This window comes from Bos indicus x Bos taurus, chromosome 6 (genome assembly GCF_003369695.1).
Source record: "Bos indicus x Bos taurus breed Angus x Brahman F1 hybrid chromosome 6, Bos_hybrid_MaternalHap_v2.0, whole genome shotgun sequence".
Classification (NCBI taxonomy): domain Eukaryota; kingdom Metazoa; phylum Chordata; class Mammalia; order Artiodactyla; family Bovidae; genus Bos; species Bos indicus x Bos taurus.
In genome coordinates, this window is record NC_040081.1 from 95,850,314 (window position 1) to 95,876,911 (window position 26,598).

Consider the following 26,598-nt stretch of genomic DNA (forward strand, 5'->3'; position numbering starts at 1 on the left):
CTCTACTCAGTATTCTATAATAACTGATAAGGGAAAAGAATCTAAATAAAGATAGGTGATGGACAGGGAAGCCTGACGTGCTGCAGTCCATGGGGTCGCAAAGAGTCGGACGCGTCTGAATGACTGAACTGACATAGCACTTTGCATATTCTGTTACCTAGGACTTCATCTAAAAAGCAATTTTGCCACCTAAACTAAAACTCTCAAGTTTTAGAATTAGACAAAGACTCATTTATTCACTAATTAAGACATTTTAGTATTTATTCACTCAATATGTATTATAATCCTACTTCTATGTACCAGACTCAGTAATAGCAAAAACAGATGTGGTTTCTGCTATCCTAGAACTCAGAGTGTAGTGGGGAGAAACACTTTATTCAAAAAATTACACAAATAAATGTAATATTACAAACTCTCATAAGAAATATGAAGGGAAGTTACAAGATGTTATAAGATTATAAGAACATTTAAAGAGGGCTATGTCCTAATTGAGAGTGGTTCCCTGAGGAAATGACCTTGCACTGGGATTACAAAACCTGAGACTTTAGGTTATTTCCCATTTCTAAGCGTCAGTCTTCTGTAATGACAGGGATGGTGGATTGTCCTAAAATCTTAGTGAGGAGACGTGAAGAGTTTAACCCAGCACTTAGTAAGTACTTAATTAATGACATAATTAGTCGACCTTGTTATTTTCATTTTGCTTATTACTCCCTGACCGGTATCCAGTTAGAGAACAGGATAAAAGAAACAAAGATATATAATAATAGCAATCATGAAATTAGAAAGATAGGGGAGGAAAACAAAATATTTTGAAAATGCTACGGATTTTAATTTTTTTTAAATAGAATGTTTCAGTAAAATGAGCAGTACATGGTAAATGACCAAGTGGGAAAACAAATGCATACAGGAAACCTAGGGCCTTGATAATGTTCTAGTGACATCTCCAGAATTTTGTCCTAATATTGCTTAGGTTGTGTTTTCCTGTATTTTTATGTATTTCAGCATTAGTCCTGGATTGATTGATGGATATGCTCTTTTACCCAGAATCCTATATTGCAGCATATAGGAGATGGCCTTAGACTGACATTACTTGGGTACATGAGGGTGGAGCAGGTAAGGGTAAAGAAGTTACAGCTCTAACAAGGAAAGATGTTTCAAAGCTTACTATACAAACCACAGGGTGTCTAGCTTGATCTCTGCTTCAATTTAGCAAGGAAAAGAAGCAAAGCTGTTGTAAATTCAACTGATAGAAACTTAATTTCCTTTTCCTGAAATGTGCCATGTCCCTGGAAGAATGCCTCTTGGGATGGGTTAAGTAATGCCACATTTTTCAGAGAGTAATTTGCTGATACTCTCTTGGAGTGAGCACTTCAAAGGTTCAGAGGACACTTCAAAGGCTAGGGGTCTCCTCCACCACTAGGGTGAGAGCCATGAAGGTATGTGGCATGTGCCCCCGAAATCCAGAGTACACAGCCCAAGCAGCGGGGGGCGGGATGCTCCTGGGGGGGCTGTGATGATGTGGACAGAGCACATTCTTGTCCAGAATCCAAATCCCACACAGTGTCCTCTGAACTATTGGGATGGGAGAGATGGCCTGGAGGTCCCCGCCGGAGCCACTGGGGCCACCTCTCTGTCCAGGCTAAGTCTCCAGTTTCAGTTCAGTTGCTCAATTGTGTCCAACTCTTTGCAACCTGGAACTTGCTCAAACTCACGTCCATTGAGTCGATGATGCCATCCAACCATCTCATCCTTTGTCATCCCCTTCTCCTCCTGCTTTCAATCTTTCCCAGCATCAGGGTCTTTTCCAATGAGTCAGTTCTTCGCATCCGGTGGCCAAAGTATTGGAGCTTCAGCTTCAGTATCAGTCCTTACAATGAATAATCGGACTGATTTCCTTTAGGATGGACTGGTTGGATCTCCTTGCAGTCCAAGGGACTCTCAAGAGTCTTCTCCAACACCACAGTTAAACGCATCAGTTCTTTGGTGCTCAGCTTTCTTTATAGTCCAACTCTCACATCCATACATGACTACTGGAAAAACCATTGCTTTGACTATATGGACCTTTGTTGGTTGAAGGAGGTCACTATTACCTTCATTACCCTGACTATAGTTTGGCCTCAGGCCAAACAACAGGGATGGAACACAGCCCCACCCATCAACAGAAAATTGGATTAAAGATTTACTGAGCATAGCCCTGCACATCAGAATAAGACCCAGTTTCCCCCACAGTCAATCTCTCCCATCAGGAAGCTTCCATAAGCCTCTTATCCTTATCCATCAGAGGGCAAACAGAATGAAAACCACAATCACAGAAAATTAACCAAACTGATCACATAGACCACAGCCTTGTCTCACTCAGTGAAACTATGAGCCATGCCATGTAGTACCACCCAAGACGGACAGGTCATAGTGGAGAATTCTGACAAAACATGCTCTATCAGAGAAGGAAATAGCAAACCACTTCAGTATTCTTGCCTTTCGAACCCCATGAACAGCATGAAAAAGCTAAGTCTAGACTATAGCTTTCATCCCAACCTGTTCTGTCCCCAGGGAGTCCAGTCCTCCAGCGGCATCTTTCAGGAGCTTGGTTGACTCAGGTTCTGTGGGAAGAAGTTCTCTGCCCTTGTATCCTGTATTCCTGGACACCTTTCATCTTGGAGTATCCATCAGTAAAATACCTGCTTTTCTTTAAGTAGTCCAATGGCAACTCACAAATGAGCCTAACTTCCCCTCTTCTATTCCTCCTGGGAGAATTTCTAAAGTAGTAAAGGGAGCTAGGTTATGGTAGGAAATATGTGGTGTGAGGGAAGACTCTTGAGAGTCCCTTGGACTGCAAGGAGATCCAACCAGTCCATCCTAAAGGAAATCAGTCCGAATATTCATTTGAAGGACTGATGCTGAAGCTGAAGCTCCAATACTTTGGCCACCCGATGCGAAGAACTGACTCATTGGAAAAGACCCTGATGCTGAGAAAGATTGAAGGCAGAAGGAGAAGGGGACAACACAGGATGAGATGGTTGGATGGCATCACTGGATGGCATCGACTCAATGGACATGAGTTTGAGTAAGCTCCAGGAGTTGGTGATGGACAGGGAAGCCTGGCATGCTGCAGTTCATGGGGTCACAAAGAGTCAGACATGACTAAGCAACATGAGACATTATATCTTAAGAATGGAATTGCCATGTCGCCTTTAAATGCAATGATGTTTTTCTCATTATTAGGGATAAACATCAGAGGGCTCTCATGTTTCCAGAGTATTTCTAAGGGACCCATCCTTTCAACCCATCCAAAGCTAAGTTTTGTAGCCACATCTACATTTTCCCCCTTGTAATTAGATTGTTGTGTTGGCCACAGACATCAGACATTTACATACACAGAGGGATGGGGTAGCGGGTATAAAGATCAGAAAAAAGACAGGAATAGGGCTTCACAGGCACAGAGTGAGTGAGTGAAAGTCGCTCAGTTGTGTTCGACTCTTTGCGAACCCATGGACTATACATCATGGAATTCTCCAGGCCAGAACACTGGAGTGGGTAGCCGTTCCCTTCTCCAGGGTATCTTCCCACTGTAAGAAGTATTCCAGGGTATTCCACTGTTAGGATATATATCAATTACCTTGTTGATAGGTGGATGATTTCATACTGTTCATGGGGTTCTCAAGGCAAGCATACTGAAATGGTTTGCCATTTCCTTCTCCAATAGATCACATTGTGTCAGAACTCTCCACCACGACCTTGGGTGGCCCTACATGGCATGGTTCATAGTTTCATTGAGTTAGACAAGGCTGTGGTCCATGTGATCAGATTGATTAGTTTTCTGTGGTTGTGGTTTTCATTCTGTCTGCCCTCTAATGCACAAGAAGGCCATAAATAGAACCACCATAGCAGATCCAGAATTAAGAAAAGCTTTTAAAGACAAGATTGCCTGTAAACCTCTTTCTCCAAAGCTCTGTTCCCCAAGTCTCCTCACCAAACAGGCAATAAGAAAGGCAGATGCTGTCAAAGTTACACAGGTGGGATGTTACTCAGTTCCAATTCTTAATGTTAAAACCACAGAGCAAGGAAGCCTTTGCCTTCCTAACATTTCAAAAATGTGGTTTTAAATACACTTGTGTATACATCAAATCTTTGGGTTACCTACCATGCCTGGCACGGAGAAGGTAGTAAGTCGTGGCTGAATGAGATGTAGAATGTAAGGAAAACCACGGCATTTCCCTGGTGGCTCATGTGGTAAAGAATCAGCCTGCAATGCAGGAGACTCAGGTTCAATCCCTGGGTTGGGAAGATCCCCTGGAGAAGGGAATGACTACCCACTTCTTTATCCTTGCCTGGAGAATTCCAATGACAGAGCAGCCTGGCGGTCTACAGTCCAGGGTGTCGCAAAGAGTCGGACATGACTGAGCAACTAATACACTTTCAAGGAAAACCATGTGTGTTTCCTGATGACCAGGGAACTGCCTCCTGCTGTCTTCTTGGGGCAAGAGCTTGAATGATTTCTCGTGTGTCAAAAACAAAAGGCCCCAGTCACGCAACACTGACGCTTAAGGTTTTCAGAAGTTGGAAACAACTGCTTGTTTATTTCTTGACCTATGACTGCTGGATCTGGTGTTTAGCTCTAGACAAAAAAAGGCAAATAAAATATCTTGAAACAATTTATAAAAATAAAAAAGGCCCTCCCCCCATGCTGTTTGCTGCCACCTTCTTCTTTTTTTTTTTCCCCTCTGCTTCCTTCTTTTCAGCTTGACATCTTCTCAAATGCTACCTGACAGACGGCAGCAATCACCCTGTGAATGTAAGTCATTTCCTTATTGACAGCCTCCCATTCTCCCTGACATCTGCCAGCACTCCCTGACACTTGAATAAGCATTAAGACATTAACAGTCTGGCACAGGCTTAAGGGCTGGAATAGTAATGCTTGGCAGGCCCGCTGAACAAAGCCACATGCTGGAGACCCCCACTCATTCAACTCTGCCGTCCTTCTGGCTAGAAAACGTGGCGGAGCCCAGAGTAAATGCCGATTATTCGCTCGACTGCTCTGGCATTTTGGTGTTTCCTTCGACTGGCCAGATCGCACATTCAAGGAAAAGGAAAGAAAAACAAGAAGATGCCTGCTTTTGAGACGGTCGAAGTGAGGAGTGGATGTTGATGAAAAGGCAAGTCTCTGCTCTCTGGGACAAGTTCATATTTTTAAGAGATTTACCCGGAATGAGAAACAAAATCAGGCTTTCCTGACTAACACACAGAACAATCTGCATCGTGTCTTCTTCTGATCGTATCAAAATTTTTCCCAGACACTCGCTGGCCAGGGCCACTTTTGCGCAGTGGATTTTCAGCCAATTTGTCGGTTCCTCATACAGTAAATTATTAGGAAAGAATACCCCAGTAGACTTTGTTGCCAGAAGCTGTTCACGGAGAAATGGCAAAGCTTGATATTAAGCTGCTAAGTCCGTCAGAAAGCGGCCTCCATTCTGTCCTAAGCAAGGCTTGTTTGGAATCGGAAACCTGTAATCTGCAAAGGTAACGCTAAAATTAACATCGAAATAGAAGGGGCAGAACTGTGAATGCGACACTTTTCCTTGAGTGAAAAATGACTCAATATAGCTGCCCTTGGGAAACAAAAGAAGAGTGGAAATAGGTTTGTACTTAAGTTCAATGCAGTCTAATTCAAGGGTCAGGTGAGGTGTTTCTCTTGGGAGCATTCTGTGGCTCACGGCTTGGACATCTTCTGGGGGCTGCTGCTGCTGCTGCTAAGTCGCTTCAGTCATGTCCGACTCTGTGTGACCCCAGAGACGGCAGCCCAACAGGCTCCCCCATCCCTGGGATTCTCCAGGCAAGAACGCTGGAGTGGGTTGCCATTTCCTTCTCCAATGCGTCAAAGTGAAAAGTGAAAATGAAGTTGTTCAGTCGTGTCCGACCCTCAGCGACCCCAGGGACTGCAGCCTTCCAGGCTCCTCTGTCCGTAGGATTTTCCAGGCAAGAGTACTGGAGTGGGGTGCCATTGCCTTCTCCACTTCTGGGGGCTAAGAACCTAGATTTTCTTCCCTCTTCCAGTTGACCACCGGTAGGACAGAAATGTCATAGGGAACAGCTGCTATTTACAGATTCCTTCTCCAAACCACCTTATTTTTCTCTTGTTTGATCTGAGCCCGAGGTCATTCTCTGATTTGCAAATGAGCAAGAGAGGCTCAAAAAGGGTAAGGGACTTTCCCCCAAACACACAGGTAATAAATGATGAAGATCCAGACTGAACTTGGGTCTTGACTTCTTGGACTGGTGTATTTTTATTGCACTGGCTCCCAGTCTCAGGCAGCTTGCTCAAAATTAGTAGAGAAAGATAGAGTCAACCTGGATTGGAGTAGGAAATGGCAACCCACTCCAGTATTCTTGCCTGGGAAATCCCATGGACAGGGGAGCCTGGCAGGCTACTGTCCCTGGGGTCGCAGAGAGTTGGACATGATTGAGCGCACACGCAGACCTTTCCAGAGCCAAAGGAGCTGTCTGTGATTATGAATAGGTATCTAAGTGGAACCATGAAATCAGCTCCAGTCTACAAAAGGTGCTGTGGAGATGGGCAAGGTGGTTACCTCATAAGCAGAGCAGAGAATCCAGGCCACCCTCCTGGAGGGTCATGGGAGGGGTCTGAGCATGGATGAGTGGGCAGTTACTGTTCTTAAACTAAATGAAGTGCCACCTCTGAGTTTGCCACTCCAAACTCTTAATGTTTAAGTCAAGGGGACCCGAATTTAAGTTCTGCCTCTTATCAGCTGTGTAGGCTGGGATAAACGTAGAAAAGAAATCTGTTTCATTTTAAAATAGTGATGACAGGGACTTCTCCGGTGGTCCAATGGTTAAGAATCCATCTGCCAATGCAGGGGACACGACTGCGATCCCTGGTCCAGGAACTAAATCCCCCTTGCTATGTCCCTGCACCACGACAATGGGAAACAGCATGCCTTAGACCCAGTGCTCCTCAGCAAGAGAAGCCACCACAGTGAGAAGTCTGAGAACTGCAACTGGAGAGTCTGTGTAGTTGCTAAGTCATTCCCGACTCTTTGTGACCCCATGGACTGTAGCCTGCCAGGCTCCCCGTCCATGGGATTCTCCAGGCAAAAATACTGGAGTGGGTTGCCATTTCCTCCTCCAGGGGATCATCCTAACCCAGGATCAAACCCACATCTGTATCGGCAGGCAGGTTCTTTATCAGTGAGCCACCAGTGAAGCCCCTAAACCTGAGTTTGTTTCTATTTTGCATGTGTATTCATTTGTATTGTTTTTAAATTGCACCTAAGTGATATCATACAGTATCATACAAGTCTCTTCTCCACTCTTGGCTTGAGAGTGGCCCCTGCTTACTACAAATAGAGAAAGCCCACACGAAGCAATGAAGAGCCCTTGTGTCACAAGGAAGACCCAACACAGCCAAAATAAACAAAGTTGTATTAAAAAAAAATTTTTTTTAAGTGATGACAACCATGTATTTCTTGTAGGCCTACTGGAAGAACTAATTGGGTTGAACCTTATCAAATCATTAGCACAGTAGATGCTCACAAAATAGATGTGAATATATTGTCATTATTAATTTAGGGGCTTGTGTAAGGCCTCCCAACTTTCTGACTGTCAACTCAACACCTCTCTTTGGAAGTTGTTACTTCTGAGGTTACTCTGCAGTTACTTCAAATGAGTATGCAGTTATTTCAAATGTATACTCCAAGCCAGTTCCTCTTCCTCATAATTATAATAATCACAACAAAAAGGGATTGAGCACTTAGTCTATGTTCTGTTTACTGTATTTATTATCTTATTTAATCCTGCAAGTTAGGGATTGTGTTTTGCTTTTCCAGATGTAGCAATTAAAGCTCAGAGAGGTTAAGCCACCTTCCCAAAGCTTTACAGCTATTAAGTGTCAGGTTAGACTTCAAAGCTAGGGTCTGTGCCCATGATTGCTCAGTCATGCCGAACACTTCTTGCAACCCTATGGACTGTAGCCCACCGGGCTCCTCTGTGCATGGGGTTTCCCAGGCAAGAATACTGGAGTGGGTTGCCATTTCTTCTCCAGGGTATCTTCCCGACCCAGGGATCGAACCTGAGTCTCCTATGTCAACTGCATTACAGGTGGAGTCTTTACCACTGAGTCATCTGGGAAGCTAGGGTGCCAAAGTCCACCATATACTTCTGGGCTAAACCACATTGTCCCTACCAGAGACTAGGCTGCAAACCTCTCTCTTCCTTATGGAAATGCTTTGATGACTCCGCACAGTCTTCAGAAGAAAAATGAGAATAGTCAGCTTGACAGTCAAGGTTCACTTCCTTCAAAAATCTGCAATCTGGCCTTTTGATTCTCATTACTTCTTTGTGTATTCAGCAGAATGCAGACTCCATCGGGGCAGAAATGCGTGCCTCTATTCACTGCTTCATTCCCAATACCTGGAATCACAGCTTGTTAAGTGTTCCTTAAATATTTGTTGGTTGAATGAATGAAAGCAATTTTCCCAAAATGTTTGAACTTTCTTTCTACTGTGCTTTTACTATAGAACCTGTTGGACATTGAAAGATATAAAATCTGCTTTAATTTTTTTTTAAGGCTGCTGGTAAATTTGTTTTATATGCATTTATTTAATTTATTTATTTGGCCACGCCTGGTCTTAGTTGCGGGACCTGGAATCTTTAGTGTGGCATGCAGAATCTTTAATTGTGGCATGCTAACTCTTAGTTGCAGCATGTGGGATCTAGTTCCCTGATCAGGGATTGAACCCAGGGCCCCTGCATTAGGAGTGGGGCGTCTTAGCCACTGGACCACCAGGGAAGTCCCTGGTATATATATATTTTTAATGAAGAAAAGCCAAAACAGGATTTTCAAATGTTTGCTAAATATTAGAAGGTAATGTTAATCAAATTAATGTTCTTAATGATTACTAAACGCAATGTAATATAATTGTGCCATTCAAAGATAATTACAGGAGTTGTACAAATATTCCTATAGAGTCACTTTAAACAGCGTGGCCCAGTATTGGAACACCAGTTTAAGACAGGTGACAAGGGCTTCCGTACTCTTGCCAGGGTATGTGTTGCTGAGTCAAAGCACACACTCTTCTGAGGTCCGTGGTGGACCTGTACCTTGAACTAAAGGCTCTGCTGGCCCACTGCATCCTCGAGGGCCCCATTTTCCTGCATCCCATTCCTTCTCCTCCATCTGCACATCCTCATACCCAACCCCTCCTTCAAAGGCCAAACTTATGCTCCCCTCCCATCCTTTTTCAGGCCTCCCTCCTCAGATGAAATCTCTTATTACTTCCCCACAGCAATTAACAGTAGGTTCATATGTGTTGATGATTTACCACTTTATTCCACGCACTTTATATACATATCCCAACTAGGTTTCTGAGAACAGGGCTCATCATCTATTTCTGATTTATTTTTGTAACCACTCTCTGCCTACCATTTTGTATCATGTCATGTTCACAGATGCACACATGTATTTTTTGAATAAATAAGTGCATGTGGGAAAGAGGTAAAAATCACAGACAGTGGAAGTCTCTGGGTGAGGTGTTAGGTGGACTTTACTTGTTGGTAGAGGGAGAGGAGGAGAGGGAACCTGGGTCAGAAGGTTATTGGACTAAAGGCATCGTATTATGAAGAGTGACACAGCCTATTGATTAAGTGTGAACTCTTGAGCCCGACTGCTTGGGTTCAAACATCAGCTCTGTCTCTGTCTCCTTTTTATGAGACATCGATGTTTTAATGGATAAGGGATCTTACACATTGGAAGCAGGATCCTGGAGAGACATCCCACAATGTGCAGTGAATGGCTGGCAGGACATGGTGGCAGTCTTTGCTCCCAGTGGGGGAAAGGGAACTTACCCTACCTAGTTCTGTCTCTTAAGTGTTTTATATACTTTCAACATTAAATGATATCTTTACTTACCTCATAGTTTTTTTTTTTTAATTAAAGGAGCTAATAAAGGTGGTGATTCTCATTGTGGTATATTGCAATATTGTTTCAAATATTTTGCCTTTCATGTTAAACACATACCCATTATCTGATGACTTGTTGTGTTTCTTTCATTGGCATCAGGCTTGGCTGTATGACTTGCTTTGACCTATGGAATTCGAGCTACACATGACATGAGGGAGCAGAGGTTTTCAGAGCCATTGTGCTCTTTTTCTTCTGCCACAAGGATGACTTATCTCAAATACGGTCATCTCATTCATGCTGGGCTTCCCTGGTGGCTCAGATGGTAAAGAATCTGCCCCAAATGCAGGAGATCCAGGTTGGATCCCTAGGTCAGGAAGATCCCCTGGAGAAGGGAATGGCAACCGACTCCAGTCTTCTTGCCAGGAGAATTCCAAGGATAGAGGAGCCTGGCACATACAGTCCATGGGATCACAAAGAGTCAGACACAACTGAGCGACCAACACTTTCACCTTCATTCATGCTAGATCCTGAATGAAGAAGACACGGCAAGTAGAGCCTCTACTGTAACAATCAACATATAATACATAAGAAATAAGCCGCTGTGTTATAAGGCTACTGATTTGGGCTTGTTACTGGGACATAACCTGGTGAAGCTGACTCATTGCCCAGTGAAAGTTCTTCATCCATGTAAAGTACCTAGAACAGTGCCTGGTAGAAGGAATTAATAGTGATTCTCATTGCTAGTATGCTCTGACTTTGGACATGACTTCCTCATTTGCCCTTGCTTGTCTTAAATTAAAACCCTCATCTTTGGATCTTTCAAAGTATTAGGTTATTGACAATCATCTGACTAAAAGAAAAGTGTGGGTTCCAGTCCTAATTTGCTTTTCCTGGGGCTCTGTTTTCATAAATATTTGTCAGAGTTCCTTGCAGCTCATGGAAGTTTCAGAGTCTGTAGACAAGCAGCAGTGGAATCTTCCACAGCAGTAAGCGAGGGTTGGCTCTACCAGCTACAAAGCCAGATGATTTCAGGAGGCTCAGATGATAAAGAATTGGCCTGCAATGCAGGAGACCTTCTGCCTGCAACACGGAGACTCAGTTTCCATCCCTGGGTCGGGAAGATCTCCTGGAAGGGAATGGCCACCCACTCCAGTATTCTTGCCTGGGAAATCCCATGGACAGAGGAAGCTGAAGGGCTACAGTCCATGGGGTCTCAAAGAGTCAGACGTGTGAGTGACTAACACTTTCACTTTCTCTTTTTCCCTCCACAGGGTTTATGTTAAGCTATTGCCATTGTCAATTTTCAAGACAATGGCATTTGCACACGCTCCTGAATTACAGCGCCATTTTTTTGTTTGGTTTGGTTTTTCTAAAATTAAGTTAGGTCTCAAAACTCTTAACCAGAGAAAAAAAGTGATTTCTTAGAAAAGGTACTATGAAAAATCTTTGGCTAACCAAGTATGTATTCAACTTAAAGAACTTAAAATAAAAAGCAGGGTACAATCAGAGAAGAAAGCTAGGCTGCTGTGATGAGCAGAGCTCTAACCTAAAAACTAAAGCTTTGGGGTTCCAGACTTCTTCCTGCCATCAGTCACCCCACTAACCTTGGGCAATCATTATTTCTGTGGGTTTCAGTCTCTGTATATGTAACAATAAAGGATCTCCAAATTCCTGTCTAGCACTAATGCTTCATCACTATGATTTCATCAGAATTAATTGACAAGGTTATTTTTGACAAGTTTTAAGTGGCAGTTCTCTTAATTTGCAGAAGTGAAGAAATACACTAAAGAAGGAAAATGTTTACAGGGGAAGCCCAGACCACGTAAAAGCGTTTGAACTGCTAATAAATTTTGATCCTAAAGGAGAAACAAAAGAAAGAACTTGATTTTTAATCACTTAACAAAACAAGCACTCTTTGGTTTGCCAAAGGAACAGGTGGCCTCCTATCTTTCCCTGCCCACTCACGGGAGCTTTTCTGCTCCAACTAAGGAAAGCTGATCTCTGCCATTTCCCTCCCAGCTCTACTGAAATGTATCCAGATCCTCAAAGTCTCAGCCAGAGGTCTGTCAAGTAGAGCATGGGTACCAAAGCTGGCCCATGGATTGATATATCATTGGTTTCGAAGACCAGATCCTCTTCCCATCACTTAGAATCCTAAGTGCCTGCTGTTCCCATGCCACTGGACTTGGCAGACTTGACAGACAGTCCAGCTTCTCTGCCTTCCTTTCCCCTGATTCCCACTACCAGTCTTTCTCAGTTGATGCCATTCTGGCTTGTGGGCGGGGATGGCTCTAAGGTTGGCTTTGGTAAATATATAATTTGAGTCAGACCATGTGCTTTAACATAAGTTCCTGGGATCACCTCTTATACTCTGTCCCTCCCACATAGAGATTCTATGATACCAAAATCTGTGAAAGCTTGTGGGTTTTCTAAAACAGAGGGCATTCTAAAAGAACGGATCATGAAGGTACCCTGCTTGGAGAACATGGTATGGAGTGTAGCTGATAGATAGCCACCAGCTGCCTTGTTTTGGATCCATTAATGTGTTTACTCCGAAGCCATACATCCCCAGGGCTGCTCCCAGCCACTGACTGAGCACAGGCAGGTAGGGAAGTGGTGGGTGCGGGGAACGAGAGTTGGGTCATTCCTTTCTCAAGGGGGATTCTTCAAAGAGGCACTTTTGGCTTGGGGACTCTCCACCAGGATAACGGAAAGTTTCTCAGAGCTGTGCTGTGGTCTGAAACTCTTCCTACTCAATCCTTCCTTCCTCTTTCCTTTCATAGGTCTCAGATCTGTATCATGGACTGAAGGCTATCCTTGACTATACTGCTGTTTCTCACTTTACCCTTCATCCTTCACAGGCACTTCCTTCGGTAAACCTCTTGCAGATTTAATTCCATTTGGCATCTGCTTCTAAGAGAAGCAGGGCATGACATTTTCCAAAGTGCCTGCCTGGCCCACTGGGTTAGCCAGTGTTCTCCAGAGAAAGAAAACCTATCTATTGGAAATACATATTTATTATAAGGAGCTGGCTCACGTAGTCATAGGGTCTGAGAAGCCATCAGGTCTGCAGTTGGCAAGCTGCAGACTCAGGAGAGCCAATGTGGAATTCCATTTTTGGAATCTAAAGGTCCAAGAGCTGATAGTTCAAGTTCCAGTGTGAAAGCTGACAGGCTTGAGATCCAAGAAGAGCTGATAACGGTTCAGTCCAAGTGCAAAAATCAGACAAGACCAAGGTCAGAGTATTCAAGCAGGAGTCCCCTCTTACTCTTGGGGAGTGGGAGGGTGGTGCGGTAGTGGTGGTGCTGGTGTGGTCTCAGGTTTTTTGTTCTATTTATGCCTTCAACTGATTGGATGAGGCCAACCCCATTAGGGAAGACAATTTACTCTCTTCAGTCTATGATTCAAATGTTCATCTCAACTAGGAACACTCTCATAGAAACACTCTCAACCGAATACCTTTGTACTCTATGGCAGTCAAGTTGAAACATAAACTCAACCATCCCACTATGGAGTCCAACAGCCAATCAGTTAAATCACTTTTGCTAAAGTCATTAAAGTGAAAGTTGCTCAGTCGTGTCCGACTCTTTGTGACCCCAGGGACTATACAGTCCATGGAATTTTCCAGGCCAGAATATGGGAGTGGGTAGCCTTTCCCTTCTCCAGGGGATCTTCCCAACTCAGGGATCAAACCCAGGTCTCCTGCATTGCAGGTGGATTCTTTACCTGCTGAGCCAACAGGGAAGCCCAAGAATACTGGAGAAGGTAGCATATCCCTTCTCTAGCAGATCTTCCCAACCTAGGAATGGAACCAGGGTCTTCCTGCATTGCAGGCAGATTCTTTACCAGCTGAGCTACCAGGGAAGCCCATGAATACAGGTCAAGTTCTCATAGAATGAGTTGCATTTATGTTTGCGTCTATCTCTCCAAAAAGCCTGTGAATACTTTGGAGGTGGAAACCACGTCTTAATCATTTTCAGACTCTACGTTCAGTTCAGTTCAGTTCAGTCACTCAGTCATGTCTGACTCTTTGCAACCCCATGAACTGCAGCACACCAGGCTTCCCTATCCATCAGCAACTCCTGGAGTCCACCCAAACCCACGTCCATTGTGTTGGTGATGCCATCCAACCACCTCATCCTCTGCCGTCCCCTTCTCCTCCTGCCTCCAATCTTTCCCAGCATCAGGGTCTTTTCAGATGAGTCAGCTCTCCACATCAGGTGGCCAAAGTATTGGAGTTTCAGCTTCAGCATCAGTCAGACTCTATATACATGGCAGGAATAACTGATACTTACTGAGTTTCTATCACGTGTCGTGCATAAGGTGCTAGTGGTACAAGAGTGAACAAATAGACCAGGTCTTGTGCTCAGAGAGCTAATGTTTAGGTGAGAGGGCAAACAATATATAAAACAACTGGATATATAATACAATGAGGCAGTGATAAGAGTGAAAAGAAGAGGATAAAGCAGGGTAAGGGGCTAGAGATGGATGCAGGTCTCATTTTATATATGTGCCCAGAGAAGGTTTCAATGAACAACTGAATGAAGGTATGGAGAAGGTTGAATAAGTCTGTTGGGGGAAAATCAGGAATTTGGAGCTACACAGAGCTGAAGGAAGCTTAACCTTCACTAGGGCATCAGCTCAACTACATTGTTATTTCCCCCCAATTCTGGACTGTTCAGTGTTCTTTTTTGCCTCCCTCACTCCCATTTTTCCAACTTTTATTTTTAAAACAGAGTGGGCCCTGTGTGGCTTGTGTGTGTGTGTGTGTGTGTGTGTGTGTGTGTGTGCTTTTAAATTAAATAGTTTATTTTCACCTGGAGGATGACTGCTTTACAATATTGTGTTGGTTTCTGCCATACATCAGCCATAGGTGTAAGTATGTCTCCTCCCTCTTGAACGTCCCTCCCACCTCCCATCCCATCCCACTCCTCTAGGTTATCAGAGAGCACTGGATTTGAGCTCCCTGTGTCATTCAGTAAATTCCCACCTAATGCCTTTTCTCAATGACTTTGGCCACCTCATGCAAAAGAGTTGACTCATTGGGAAAGACCCTGATGCTAGGAGGGATTGGGGGCAGGAGGAGAAGGGATGACAGAGGACGAGATGGTTAGATGGCATCACTGACTCGATGGACATGAGTTTGGGTGAACTCCAGGAGCTGGTGATGGACAGGGAGGCCTGGCGTGCTGCGATTCATAGGGTCACAAAGAGTTGGACATGACTAAGCCACTGAACTGAACTGAATGCCTTTTCTTAAAGGGCTTTCTCACTGGAGTAAGTTTTCAAGTCAACTTCATCACTTGCATTGACCTTCCCCCATATGAGGATTTGGGGCCAATTCTCACTTCTGAAGAAATTCCTCTAAAGTGGTATTTTGGGACACTACAGAAAATGAAGATAGACTTGGCAAAGAAATTTCAAGTCTACAGACAGATAATTAAGAGAGATTTTCAAAGCCTAGGGGGAAATCAAAGACCATTATAAACGTACAGTTGGCACTAAACCACTTTTATTACAATTTGAGCTCCTTACAGCTGTGCAGCAATTGAGAGGTGAGAATACACAGCCAGTGGAAAGCAAAGAAAAGCCACGTGGATGCCAACCTGCTAGTGGCCTAGAGGATCCATATGTAAGTTTCATAATTTGTCCTGAGGAATTACAAAAACCAAAATAGGAAATTTTCTTGTAATTCTAAGAAGGAAATGTTTACGTAGCCACTGAGAAAAAAAAGTTTAAATTTTCCCTTTCTCTCTTCCACCTCTCTGACTCAGTTCCTTACTCTCAACAGGGACGTGGTAAGAGGAATGAGATTCTGTGTCAAGTCATCTGAAGTCTTCAGGAGGTTTAGCGGAGGAGCCTGGGCTTTGGAACCAGGAAGTGGAAGTGTTAGTTGCTCAGTCATGTCCGACTCTTTGCGACCCCATGGACTGTGGCCCACAGACTCCTCTGTCCATGGGATTTCCCAGGCACGATTACTGGATTGGTTGCCATTCCCCTCTCCAGGGGATCTTCCCAACCCAGGGATTGAACCTGAGCATCCTTCACTGCAAGCGGATTCTTGAGCCACCAGGGAAGAAAACTTGGAAACAGGAGGGCCTAGAAATGCAATTTAGTGCTGCCAGTTAAGAGCTGTGGGATTTTAGGCAAATTACTCAATCTCTCTGAGCTCCATTTTCCTAGTCTATAAATAACTACTTGATGGAGTTTTTGTAATGATCACATGAGATGGGGTAAGAATGATGCTGGGCACATGACAGGCACTTAATGAATGACGGTTCATCTTCATGGAAAAGAAGTTATTTAAGGAACTCAGAAAAGTATTTATCATAGTTTCTGTTTTTTTTAAATTTGCATTGCAATACAGATGCTTTACAATGTTTTAGTTTCTACTGTATTGCAAAGTGCATCAGCTATACATATACATATAATTTCCTCTTTTGTTGTTTTCCTTCCCATTTAGATCACCATGGAGCACTGAGTAGAGTTCCCTGTGCTATATATAGTAGGTTCTCATTAGTTACTATTTTATATATATTAATAGTATCAATCATGTATATGTGTCAATGTCAATCTCCCAACTCATCCCACCCCCAGTTTCTCCATTGGTATCTGGTATAGTACTTTTGTTCTCCACATCTGTGTCTCTATTTTTGCTTTGTAAATAAGATGGTCTGTACCACTTTTTTCAGATTCCACATACACATTAACACACGATGTTTGGTTTTCTCTTTCTGACTTAGTTTCTCTCCTGTTACTGATAATTAAGATTCTCATATCAAAAAGTTCTTTGTCAAGAGCAGTGATCACAAAAGCAAATGTCTTTGGTAAGCCTACAGTAGGATTTGATTTGTGATTTGTGGAGAACTGCGGCAAACTTGAGGGCCCATGCTTACCTAAAGGGGGTGAAAAAGGTGCGTGTCCCATTTGAAGAGGGCAATTAGAGAACTTATGCCTGATAGAGGAGGGTCCACTCCCATCTATGGAGGGACTGAGTCACATCTGAAGGGCAGTTTCTACTTAACTCCTGCCTCAAGATAGTGCAGACAGATGACAGATTTTTTTTTTTAATCCTGAAATCTATTTCTATGTGAAATTTCCAGTTCACATAAAAGGCCTCCTAAGTCAAATAATTAGAAAATACATAGACCACAAAAAGCATGTCTGCAGGCTATGTGGCCTGTGGGCCACCAGTGAGCAACTTCTAGAAGAGGAACATTCCATGAATACATTCTCACTCCTTGTATAGTAAAATATTTTGGTGAAAAAAAAAATTCTTCAAATAATTCCACACAGAGCAAAGAGTTCAACATACAAATAAATCTCTTCCTGCATATTTCTATATCTAGGACACCAAGGGCCAAAAATAACCTTAGAAACCTATGAAGGATTTTGTTGTTATTTATTCCTCAGGATTTAGCCAATTGCTGGTGGGCAGACTGTTCAAAGTCTGTGCATAGGAAAAGATAAGTTGATGCCTGCTGATAAAGCTATTTTCTAGGTATATGCTTGTGAAATGTGATATTCCTTACATTTTCCATGGTATCATAGAGGGGTTGAAGCATCAACAAATAGTCCACAAAACTGTCACCTTCAGATCTTAAAAGAGAGGGTAGAAAGAGCTTAGAAGAAATTACTGTGTTTGTTAAGGAATCTTTCTATTGGCTCTGGATGAGCTTCACAATTACAGAGAATGTTCCTGGGGGGTGCTGACTGGAAGCGATCAGTGGCTGAAAAGTATTAAGCCACCGATGTTTTAATTAACTCGTTCCACTCCATTTTGGAGCTTACAGCTGAGGACAAAAAGGAATCCTATTTCAATATCCAAAGTCACTGTAAATGTTAAGCTCTGCTTTTGACTGACAGTCTCCCACACGCTCGCATACCCTAAAACTAGCAACTCTAAATTTAGATCATTTGTAAAACCCAACAGGTTTCTAGAGCATGTGACAATCTAGATATTCCTGCATCGCTTATCCACAGAAGCCGTCTCTTGTGGGGGAAATGTACTCTGACACCCACTTTGATAGGTAACAGGCACGTTAAAATGGGATCACCTCAGTTAGAACAAGGAGAGAGAAATCTTAGACCGGATGAACTACAGAGTATCTCATCCTGAGAGGAACACACTCAATTCCCTTTATACACACAGAGATGTGTTAAAAATTGGCTGAGGAGAATTGAATTATCAATGCGTCATTCCAAGGTATCTATGTGTTCTGCAGACACATCGTCACCAAGTAATTGATCCACCTACAACTATCCAAAAAGTTACTGGGCATGTATTGGATCTGAGGTCCAACTGATACAGCAACCCTAGTTATTGACATGCAACACAACAAGTTAATTCCATATTCTACTACTTATTTTCCCATGTTTCCAATACCAGATTGAAAACAAATTCCCTAAGAAGAATGTGGCTTGAAGATATTCATGTTCCAGTCCAATCTAGGCAGTATGGGGTTAAATATATTATCTATCTATATATTAATATATTATATATAATATATATTAATATCTATGTATGTTTAATATATAAATATATTATTTAAATAATATTTTAATATATTATTTATGTCTTAAAATATTCAATTAGGAAATAGCGACAACAATGTATAAAAAGGGACAAAAAAATTATTCCAAATTAAACCAAAATGATGTTTTAGCAATCTGCTATGCAATTTACTGTAAAAAACAGTTAAAGAATTCTCTCTTATTACCGGGAAAAGGCATATTTTTGAAGTTATGAAATTCAGAACCTAAGACAGCAATAAAAAAGGATATTTTTGGTAAAGTATATTGAGATTTTTGAGAAGCAGGAAATAAAATAAAATAGCATTATCATAAAGTAGCATCTCAAATAGAATTTCTATTTGAAAAACTAGTCTTCGGTAACTTCTCTTGGCTCCTACATTCTTTTTTCTTGTGACCCTTTATCTCTAATACTGTAATGACCTTAATGATAAACATGTTTTACCTAAGAAATCTACTTACTTTAATGTTGATTTTATTTTAATGACAATATTGAATACACCTCACTTTGAGAAAGACTTTTTGCAAAAGATGAGTCAAATTCAATTAAGTGTAAACTGACCATTTCCCAACCATGTCCCCTAGGATAATGTTCCCAAGATATTTCATAATCTTAATTGGGTCAACACTGCAGTTGACTTGAATAGCAGAAGCCCAGGGGAAGTTGCTATGCTGAGTCTGACACTTAATGAAGATGGAGTTATGCTTTTCCTTGAATGAACACCCCATTATGGAAATGAAGTCCCCAGAGTAGACTTAAGAGTGTGGTCAAAACATTGCTTTGCAAGGTCAGTGAAGGTCTGATTCATTATTTGGGTAGAAGTCAGGACACAAACTCTAACTGCGATGGTGGGAACATTTCAATGCAGACTACTGCATTCTGCTCAAATTCCTGCTGTCATTTCAATTAGAACCGGTGTTCTTTCTTACCAATTCCCTCAAAACCATAGTGTTGCTGTGATCTGCCAAGGCGATATTAGGTTTCCTTAATAAAGATAGATACATCACAGCAGTGGGTTAAGTGAGAGAGCTAACAGTTAATTCCTGCTTCATTAAGTCAAACCAAATAATTCTCATTTAAATGAAGAAACCCATCCTGCTTCCCAGTAAATATTTGGTATCAGAGCAGCAATGAAAGCTTGTGCTATGTAAACCTTGAAGCAACTCAGCAGCAGCAGCAGGACATTTCCACAAGTACTCCACCGAGAACGATAAAACATTCAAAACAAAATGACACTGGGCCAAATCAATGGGTAAGGAAGTTTTGTAAAAGCTCTTCTTAGAGTTTGTGGTTTGGGGGGTTTTGTTTGTTTTTATGAAGTGTGTGTGTTCACTCTCTTATTCAATCGTGAAGACACTGCAGTTCTCCCTGGGCCTCTCAGCCATTAGAATGGATTAGAAAATCCTACTGAATAATCTCTGCGAATCATCCTACAGAAAGTGCCTGGGCTTTTCAGGCTAAGTGCACGTTATACATATAAATCATGATCACTCTGGGGTTGATTAGGAAAGGAGAGGTATTTTGCAATCTTGGCAATGTGTGTATGCCTGTGGCAACTGATTAGCTCTTTCAAATTAATAGCTTAAAATTAAAAGAAGCCCGAGGTTAGAATAAAAGGAAATGGTTTTTCCATGTAAAGAAAGCTTCATCCTCCTCCAAAAAGCCCCCTCCCTCCCCCTCATCCTTTCCCTTCCTCTAATTATCCAGTCTCAGAATGATATCTATCAGTGGGAGGAGTTACAGAAGTATGGCTTCTTACATGAGTTTCCGGATCTGACTGAAGGAGAAGCAGTGGGCACAACTAGAAACAAAGATGTCCAGTAAATGAACGTGTCTGTAGTCATTTCATACCTGGGGCTTGGAAGTTTCTCAGGAGGAGTTGCCTAGCTGTGAGTCGGGCTGAATCCTTTCTTCTCTCTGCCATATGACATCCTGCCTGGGTCAGGCAGCTTCTGGAGATACCCTCTGCCCACAAGCAGCCCAGGACACCAGGATCTCCCATTCAGTGAGAACCACAAGAAAAACAAAAAACCCAGCAAAGAAAACAAACACATACTCCATTTCCAGGGTCGGTGGAGGACCCAGGGTTAGGGAGAATGCGTTATGCAGTTGATGTTCATAGGTGGAAAGAGGATCTGGGTTTCCAGAAAGAATTTAAAAGACTTTCTTTTTTTTTTCCATTTTGTTTCCTTGACAATCAGGCCTCGATTTTATTTTGGAAAATATTAGAGATTAAACTTATACTGCTATCTTAGCTGATCTTCTGAAATTAAAGAAGAAAGAAAAAAAAAATCCTGTCTTTGAAAGACCCTTTTTCAAGCAGTAGAAAATATACCTTGACATTCTTGCTGCGTCTCCGAGAAATCAGGCAGCCTGAAGTTTGTCTAAACTCAGGACTTTTCTGTTAGTTAACCAAGATGGGCAAGGCTTTATTTCTCTATCTATTGAGTTTATTTCCTAATGATCCCTCCTCTTTATTTGATAAAGAGAAGCTGTCCCTCACGCAATTTTAATTTTGTCTTAAAGATAAGAAAGCCATTATATAGGCAAAACTAATTTCTTTCCATCCAATTACCTACTTAGAATACATACTAACAGGTTATACCCTTCGGTCTTAAAAGATTAGTACCACGGTCAGCTACTAGTAAAAGACTGATTGGAAAGAGAAAGAAAAAAGCTTTGATATCAAGCAGATGTGCTTTCAAATTCCAGTTCTGCCACATACAAGCTGAGTGACACTGGAGTGAGTTGCTAAATGCCTGTGAACATCTGGGTCTTCATCTCTAAAAGATGGGGCTTATAATATGTACTTGACAGCATTGTATGGGAATGACTTTAGATAACAAAGAATAAACACCTATCATGGTAGGTCTTGTATATTCATTTTATTCCTTCCAATTAGAAAATACTTTATGGAGATTCAGTTGGTATCCTTAGAATGCCTACTCAGTCCAACTAGCTCTGTGGTGAGTGAATGAGTGAGTGAAGTAGCTCAGTCATGTCTGACTCTTTTCGACCCTGTGGACTGTAGCCCACCAGGCTGCTCCGTCCATGGGATTCTCCAGGCAAGAGTACTGGAGTGGGTTGCCATTTCCTTCTCCAGCTCTGTGGTAGGCATTGTGAAAAAATAATAAAGGATGAGAAAGCCCAGACAATGTCTCAGAAGAATATTCCTTCTATTTGAGGAGACAAGAGGTATAAATAAACTATTTGCAACTGGGAAGCAATTAGGGTACCTACAGACAAGTATTAGATGTTATGGTATAAACAGCAGGTGCTAGGCAAGATCATGGGAAAGAGAATTTATTTAGGCTTTCATGACATACAGAATTTTAATTGGCATAAACAAAACAAACCACTTTAAAAACAAGCCAACCTAGGGATTTTTTTTTTAATGGAAAGAAAATGATTGAGATTTGAGGGTAGAAATGAACAGAGCATATATCTTGAGGAAACTGACCGACTCAGAGTAGAGAGCTTTATTGTGGAAAATCATACAAAAGAGTAAAGTTGGGACCAAGTTAAAAAGAGCCTTGAACATTATCCTAATTAGAATATGGTCTATGAAGTCTTTAGAAAGAGAGGCTGTGGCTCTTCAGGATGCACTGGAGACAGGGCATGGGTCTGGGGACTTTTCTAGAGTCGTGAGAGGGAAGGTAACTTGTTTGTGCTTCTCAAATGCTTCTTTCTTCTTCTTTTTCCAGGCAAGGTTTTATTGGGGCCTCTGCTACAGCAAGAGGGGAAGTGATAACAAACAACAGGTTCCTTTGCTGCTGGCTCCCGAAGGGCTGAGTTTGCTCCTTATTGAGGTGAGGGGAGGTGTGTGTTCAGGAGCCGGGCCAGAGCAGTGGCTTAGGTGGTTTGCACACCCCTTTGGTGGTGCTGTATGCAGGGGGCACGCACAGTCCCACGGTGCCTTGCACTTGTTCCGAGCTCTTCAGAAGTGGCAGCTGGGTTTTTTGATGCCTTTTTATCTTTTGTCCAGAATTTGCCCCAACTGTGCATGCACACAGTTATTTTTAGTCCCATATAGTTTCTTTGCATTTTGTTGCTCAAGGAGGGACGTGTTTCGGTACAAGCATTGTGGCATTGCCACAAAGGGTCCCAGGTCCCAACCTGTCTCATACCTTCTGAGACTCTACACCCTTATTCTTAAGGGATAAGGAGAGAAGGTTTGTTTTTCTGAAACCTCTTCCCTCACTGACTTCTGAAGTGTTCATTCCAAGCCATAGGCCAAGTGGGTCTTGAAACTTGTTTTCATCAATTTACTATAGATGATTTGATCCATAGTAACTAAACTCAGAAGAGATTTGTTCATACAAGCCAATTTAAGCATTTAGGAAGTTACACACAATTATGAAGAGGAATGGCTTGTAGGCATGGGAAGAAATTTAGCCTGTCTCATTCCTCTCTAATAAGAACAGTATTCTGGAAAATTAAATCAATATCAGAGTTTATTGGTCATTCATTCATCAGTTGATCAAATATTGATTAAGCATCTACCAAGTGGCAGCACTTAGGTGAGAAACAGCATGAGGAAGCTGATAGGCAAGTGGTTTAGGGATGTTGGATGACCAAGCAGGGGGTCTCTGGGCTGCAGAGAGGAGGGCGGAATCCAAGCCCCAGAGGGCTGTGTACTTCCTGGTACAGAGCTAGGACTTGAATCTCTCTATAATCACAAGCCATTGAAATGTTTTAGTAAGCTCAGAAACAATTCTTTTAACTTCTGAGTATGTTATTATTTCATTTGACTGGTGGCTGAGTGGTAAAGAATCTGCCTGCAGTGCAGGAGACTAGGGTTCAATCCCTGGGTCTGGAAGATCCCCTGGAGAAAGGAATGGCTACCCACTCCAGTATTCTTGCCTGGAGAATCCCATGGGGAGAGGCGCCTGGCCGGGTATAGTCCGTGGGTTTGCAGAGTGGGACACGACTGAGTGACTAACACTTTGGTAAGTCATATTTTACCCACTAGATACATGTGGTTGAAGCAATAATACTACTGGATTGAATTAGTAGATAGAAAAGGACCTGAAAATATGATGTACCAAGCTCTCAGAAATTATATTTTGGTTATAAGAATAAACTACTGGCTGAAAATCACTACTACTCACAGGAGTTAACTGTATAACAAAGGAACTGGGATATGTTCTTATGTTTTCAAACCAAGGAATAAATTAATTCCAAAGAAAACAAAACAAACAAACAAACAAAAAAATAGGATGAAATGAAATCTGTAATGATGAGCCACCATCATACAATTGAGTAGGCTTCTCAAGTAGGGAGGCTCTGAAATCTATAGGTCTCAAATTAAAACTCACGACACATTTTTCTCCTTTTTAAAAAAATTTAGCCACACTGCTGAGCATATAGGGTCTTATTTCCTCAACCAGGGATTGAACTCACGCCCCTTGCAGTAGAAGCACGGAGTCTTAACCACTGCACCACCAGGGAAGTACATATTTTTCATTTAATTTTTTGATAGCAAATATATTTACATGGTTGAAAATCAAAATAATATGGATAGAATATCTCGAGAAGCAATGCTCACACTCCTGTCCCTGGCTGCCCTGTACCCTGCCCAGCCCCCACCAGTAACCATTTCTATTATTTGTTGCTGCACTCTCATAGTCTTTCTTTATGCAAAATCCAAATCCATTGTGTAAATAGGAAAGTTAATTACAAAAAAAAGGGAAGAAAATGAACCAAGCTTTGTTGGCAACCACTATTTGCCAGATACTGTTAGTTTTTCCAGGAGTTACGTTCCTGATTCCCTATGACAACTCTGTAAGGTTGATCTTATCTGTCCCAAGAACAGACCTGTCAGGTGGGCAGAAATCTGAACCTTTGGTCCCGTACTTTAGAAGCACTTTCTCAGGCCTCTCCCAACCTCTAGCGTTTCACGTGGACTGAGTTCAGTCTTTTGACTTTTATATTTCAACTCATTGCCTTACCTTCATCACATCTTTAAAATGCCTACTTTTTAGGGTTGTTTTTGAGGATTAAATTGAGTTGCTAACGAGGTAGGTGGCATATAGTAAGAGTTCTGTAAGTGGAAGCTATTAATATTATTATAATGTCTCTGGGAGCACTTCCTCAGGCTAAACTCATTCAAAATGCATTGATTTCTGTTTAACTCATAAAAATGGCCCCCCTTTTGGTTTTGTTGTTCTTTTGGTTTTTGATGTGGATCATTTTTAAGGTCCTTATTGAATTTGTTACAATACTGCTTCTGTTTTATGTTTTGCTTTTTGGCCACCAGGCATGTGGGGTCTTAGCTCCCTGACCAGGGATCAGACCTACACTCCCTGCATCGGAAGGCAGGGTATTAACCACAGGAACTCCAGGGAAGCCCCATGGCCCCCTTTTTTGGACTTAGTTTATTCTGATGCTGACCTTCACCCCTGGGTGAGTAATAACCTTTGTCTTCTCTGTATTTAAACAGAATCCAGTTATTAGGTAGCCAGATCCTCTCTTGGACAGCCAGGATGAAAGCCTAGGAACAAGAGTTGCCACATTCACGCCACATCAAGGGTCAGCAAACTTTTATAAAGGGCCAGGTAGTAAATATTTGGGGTTTTAGGGGGTCTTTGTTGCAACTACTCCACTGCATTATTGCACAAAAGCAGCCCCATAGACAAGTGATGCTAGTGATGTTCCAATAAAGCTTTATCATGGACATTGACATTTGAATTTCATATAATTTACATATCACCAAATATTTTTCTTCTTTTGATTTTTTCAACCATTTACAAATGTAAAAATTATCTTCAGCTCTTGGGCCATACAAAGGCAGGTGATGGTTGGATTTGGCCTGTGGAACATAGTCTGCCAACTCCTACCCTAAATGACAATGATTTGATAAAACATCTCTTAAACTTGGTCAATTCTCTTTCTTTCTCTCTCTTTCCTCTCTCTCTCTCCTTCTCTTCTACTAAAACTACAAGCAAACAAGGAAAATAAAAGGCCCTTTTGGAAGGAATCCTCCTACTAGCCCAGGGAACTACAATTTTATTTCTCTCATAAGCAGCTCAGTGTTTTGTAAATACAATTTAATGACTCATATACAAATTTAGATACAGATTTGAGTTGATGTCAACTCAATAGCCAGAGAAGGCAATGGCAACCCACTCTAGTACTCTTGCCTGGAAAATCCCATGGATGGAGGAGCCTGGAAGGCTGAAGTCCATGGGGTCGCTGAGGGTCGGACATGACTGAGAGACTTCACTTTCACTTTTCACTTTCATGCATTGGAGAAGGAAATGGCAACCCACTCCAGTGTTCTTGCCTGGGGAATCCCAGGGACAGTGGAGCCTGGTGGGTTGCCATCTATGGGGTCACACAGAGTCGGACACGACTGAAGCGACTTAGCAGCAGTAGCAGCAACTCAATAGCACTGAGCCATGCTAGAAAAAGACCATAGTAGGCTGTACATCCAGCTGCTAGGAAATTAAGCAACATCAGGATCTGATGTGTGTCAATTACCTTATTTAAAAACCAAACTTCAGAGGAGATCAAGGTGGTCTTTCATCTTGCTACCTATATCCCTAGAAGGTGGCGGGGGTTGGGGGGTGGCCAATCTGGGCGGGGGGTGCAGGGAGCTTGGGAACTCCCTGCACTAGCCTCCCTGGGCCTTTATCCTGGCTGAGAGACTAGAAGTCAGATTTACTGGGGACACATACAACCATGGCCACCTCTCTGGAATGCCCTGCAGTGGCCTCTGCCCTATCTTGAGTCTTCACCAGTTTCTTCTCCTGCCTCCAACCACCTTCATCCCTCCCCTCCCTACCACCATGATTTCCTCAAGAGTTCAGGCCTCTAGAAACAAAAATCAGGAAGGCAGGTTGTCTAAGGAAAACTTCTGCTTTCTGCAACACACCCCTATCCTGAGGCAAAGGAGCCCCAGAGCCTTGCTGTTTGGAAATGGTTTAGAGAAAAATGCTTTCATAATCTTATCATCCTGGGACACAAACATCTCTTTATCATCTGGGGAAGCTGATCATTTCAAAGGGGCAAATAGTCAGTGGCCGCCCACTTAGGAAAATTCCTTCTGTTCCTCTGGGTTTTTCAGAGTTCTGGATTCTCGGAAAGAAGAACTGGAATGCAGGGGTGACCGATGAATGCTTTCAGAGTTCTTTTTAGAATCTTCACTGGT

The 26,598-nt window shown here is 42.3% G+C and overlaps 1 protein-coding gene across 1 annotated transcript in view; it reads right to left on the reverse strand.

Moving 5' to 3' along the window:
* LOC113894441 (ras-GEF domain-containing family member 1B) overlaps positions 1-26,598 on the reverse strand; it is a 651,277-nt gene that overhangs the window by 62,953 nt on the left and 561,726 nt on the right. The gene's annotated exons all lie outside the window — the stretch shown is intronic.